General features: G+C 50.7%; 1 protein-coding gene across 1 annotated transcript in view; it reads left to right on the top strand.

Annotated features, from left to right (window-relative positions):
* LOC113213939 (uncharacterized) overlaps window positions 1-3,687 on the top strand; it is a gene marked incomplete at its 5' end in the record, with an annotated part of 9,098 nt that overhangs the window by 3,703 nt on the left and 1,708 nt on the right.

The raw sequence follows: 3,687 nt of genomic DNA, 5'->3' as shown, positions 1-3,687 counted from the left end.
GAGAGAGAGAGAGAGAGAGAGAGAGAGAGAGAGAGAGAGAGAGAAGGAAGATTGCGCGGAGGGGGCGACCGTTACTGCACGAATTGATTTAGCTGCGGACTGCATGTAATATACCTGTTTGATAGCGAGCGGAAGTAGTGGAGGCTGCCAGTGGTCGAAGGGTCTGGCCCGGGCCCAGCCCGCGGGCTGCATCGGACTGTACTTGAGCGGCACGGGGCCCCCGAGCGGCATATCCCCGTCGCGTTCTGGTTTGGCGAACTATTCGGTCGGTTCCGGTCCGGCAGCGCGCCAGAAGAGATCGAACAGGCTCACTGGGTGCTGCGGCGCTCCCTCGGAAAAGAAATGCCAAGAATGGCGACGACTTTTTATTTTTTTCGTGAACGGCACGTGTTTGTCGTCGTTTGTTGGAACAAACCGCTATCTGGCCGCTGGGATCGCCGCGGCCACGCCACGCCACTGGACAAGGACTAATCGCAGGGCCTGACTCACCTGCAGCGAACGGGCCGGCCCAAGTCGGCAGATCGGAATCGATGGCTGTGTTAGGTCATTTGGACGGGGCAGGCGGGGTGCGGTGGAGGGGGAGGTGACAGAGCTAACACGTGAACCCTGTGACCCTATCCAGCACTGCGTACCGCTCAGATCACTGTGTGGTGCCGAGCGAACGAGTCCTGGGGTATAGAAGAGTGGGTGAGCAGGTCGACCTAGTGATGGAAGTAAAAAAATAACAACTCATCATTCATTCTCACGAGCAACTTGTAAATGCAAACTTTCGTCTGCTCGCTTTAGCTTCCATGTGATACTGATACTTACTGTACCACTAAAAGTACATAATTCCCCACACAGAGCGCACGGGATGGCGTGATGACCAAATTTTGCCAGTGATTATTAACCTATCCCATTTCATGTCAATTAGAAATTAAACTCTTCCATTCCAACAAAAAATAAGCATCCCAATTTTTGCTGTACAGAAGTGCAAATGAATATGGCCAGGAAATCCAGCCTTCCGAGTATGTGGTGGCTAGTGGCTGGTCGTTATTTCTCCACGCTCCCGCACCACACCAAGCGACACTGCAGTGTGCGCGGCGACACATTTCCATACGCTTGTCACTTAGCGATGGCGTGAGGTGAGTGCGGCTCTTATCGGGAGACCATTACCGGGCGGCGATAAGGCGAGGCCGGGTGGGTGGCACCCGCGAGGTGACACTGTCACGTGACACTGTCACCAGGTGACGGGCGAGGTGTCGCGGCAAACACCCCGGCACAATGACCCGGCCCCATCAACATTCTTGCAGCTGCAGCGGCGGCGGCGCGCCGGGGGGCAGGGACAACCCACTGGCGTGGGGAGATGTGCTCCTAGTTAGAATGGAGTTGAAACGGGGTACACAAACGGATCAAACCAGAAGTAAATTATTGAAATTTTGGAACTTGTGACAAAATGTGTGAAAACATGTCTCCGCCTAAAACACCTGCACACCTTCATAAATTAACTATCTGCTACACTTCTTCTTCATAAGTCTAAAAACTTTATTACAAAATCGTTAGTTTTTAATATCATTTGGTGCTACTCACTCGACTGTCCCACTTCAAAGTCAAATTTTAGGAATCTTTTCTCGACGGTCGTAAATCAAGAAACATACGAAATGGGCTGAAATCACTATTGATTTTCAATAATGGATCTCGTCATCCGGCAGTATTCCCGAAAAGAACACTCAAAAAGCCCGGTTCTCATAATATGAAACACGTCGTTCGTCGCAAAGTCTAAATGCTACAATTATCAAACACCTAGTGCTTGTGATTTCTAGACCAGTGCTGGAGAGCAAACATAAACAAGTCAGTAAGCCTCTCAAACACCTTAGTATGCGTTTTTGCACTCGCAGTTAGTCGTTAGTTTTTTTTTTCCTTGCCCAACACTTGGTTCTCAATCCGGGGAGAGGGGAAATGCGGACCGAGCCAGCGGGCGGAACTGTTTGCTTCGCGGGGGGATTTACATTTCTAGCAGAGTATCTTATGGCGCACAGCGACGTTAGCTGAACCGCTACTCCGCATACCCGCGTCTCTCTCTCTGTCTCTCTCTCTCTCTCTCCACCCTCCACCAACCCCCTTGCCCCCCGACCTGGGCCAAGACAGGAGGCGGTTCGCTCTCAAATAAATCAAGCCTGCTTTTTCTCGCGTCGGCCAACTCTGGTGCGTCGTGTACGTTGCACCGCAGGTGTTATTACTATTTTCGTTTATGATTATTTTTCACACTGCGCGAGTTTAGCGGCTGAAAAAGATGCGATCGCGTCTTAATAACGACCGCCCCTCTCTCCCTCTTTTTCACCGGTTTTCCGGACGGTGTATTAGGTCATCCTTGTTCGGGAAGCGGCCGGCGCTGCTCTCGGCCCGACCCGACCACACCATCTGCGCGGCTGAACTGGGTGAAGGCCAAGCAGGCCCTGACGGCGGCGGAGCGCGCGGAGCGGCCGCCGCGGCGCTCAAATCGAAAAGGCTTTGCCAGTCACTCGTGGAGGAGGAAGGCGGGGCCGGGCGCTGCAGCAGGCATGCCGGGGCACAATGGACACTGTCGGTCGGAATGACGATAATGTGATTCATTTTGCGCAACGAGTGGAATACGGCAGCTTCCGTGGAAATGGCTGCCCGGGCCGGCACGCCCCGCTGGGGAACGGCGCGGCAGCCACCTGGACGGCCGGCTGGACCACTGCGCTGGTCACGCTGACCGGGACGGGAAGCGACGGCCCACAGTGGGCCGAAACCGCCAAAAAGTGGCCAAAATTAATTTGTGCGCAAAATCTAACAAGGATCTGACTCAAACATTGGTTAGTAAGGTTTTCAGGCATGCTGATTTCATTTCTGAAAGAAAAAATAACGCAACAGGGGCGGAACCAGGAACAAAAAAGGGGGGAAAGTTAAATTTACGAGTTATTTACTCGCAACTTGGCATATAGAGATTTTTAAACATGCTGATTCTGATTCTGAAGAAGATTTTGACAACAAAGGGGCGGAACCAGGTCAAAAAAGGGGGAAAGTCAGATTTCTGGCTGATAAGCCAAAACTATACGTTCCCCGTTTTTTGACCTGGTTCCACCCCTGTAGCGTCAAAAACTTGCTCGGGAATGAAATCAGCATGTCTTGGAATCCCTCTCTGCCAAATTTGACGCGAATCAGCCAAAAATCTTATTTACCCCCCCCCCCTTTTTGAACTGGTTCCGCCCCTTGCACGTCAAAAATTTGCTCGGAAATGAAATCAGCATGTCTTGAAACCTCTCTCTGCCAAATTTGATGCGAATCAAAAAAATCTCATTTTACCCCCCTTTTTTGAACTGGTTCCGCCCCTGGCACGTCAAAAATTTGCTTGGAAATGAAATCAGCACGCTTTGAAACCCCTAGGCCCTGAGTATTACGACAATACGAGGTTTATTTCTGAAGTAACAGAAAAATATGTAATATCTTCATAGAAAAAGGGAGAAATTTGAGCTAATTTGAACAAATTTTTAGAGAAAACGAGCACGTACGAGCACGAACGGTCTATTGGTCCGTAAACTAGGGCCATTGGACTGTAAGATAACGTTAGTGCCACCCCTGCCGAACTCGGCCGAAAAAAGATAAAGCTTTTTCAAGTTGCAAGAAATAGCAGTTTTAGCATGTCCTTTTTCCTCCTCCAGGACTCGCCTATGTCCTCAAAGGAAC

The sequence above is a fragment of the Frankliniella occidentalis genome, unplaced genomic scaffold, assembly GCF_000697945.3.
Source record: "Frankliniella occidentalis isolate FOCC.00 unplaced genomic scaffold, Focc_3.1 Scaffold150, whole genome shotgun sequence".
Lineage (NCBI taxonomy): Eukaryota > Metazoa > Arthropoda > Insecta > Thysanoptera > Thripidae > Frankliniella > Frankliniella occidentalis.
Note: the sequence above shows the minus strand (reverse complement) of the source record. Positions and strands in the feature narration are given on the sequence as shown.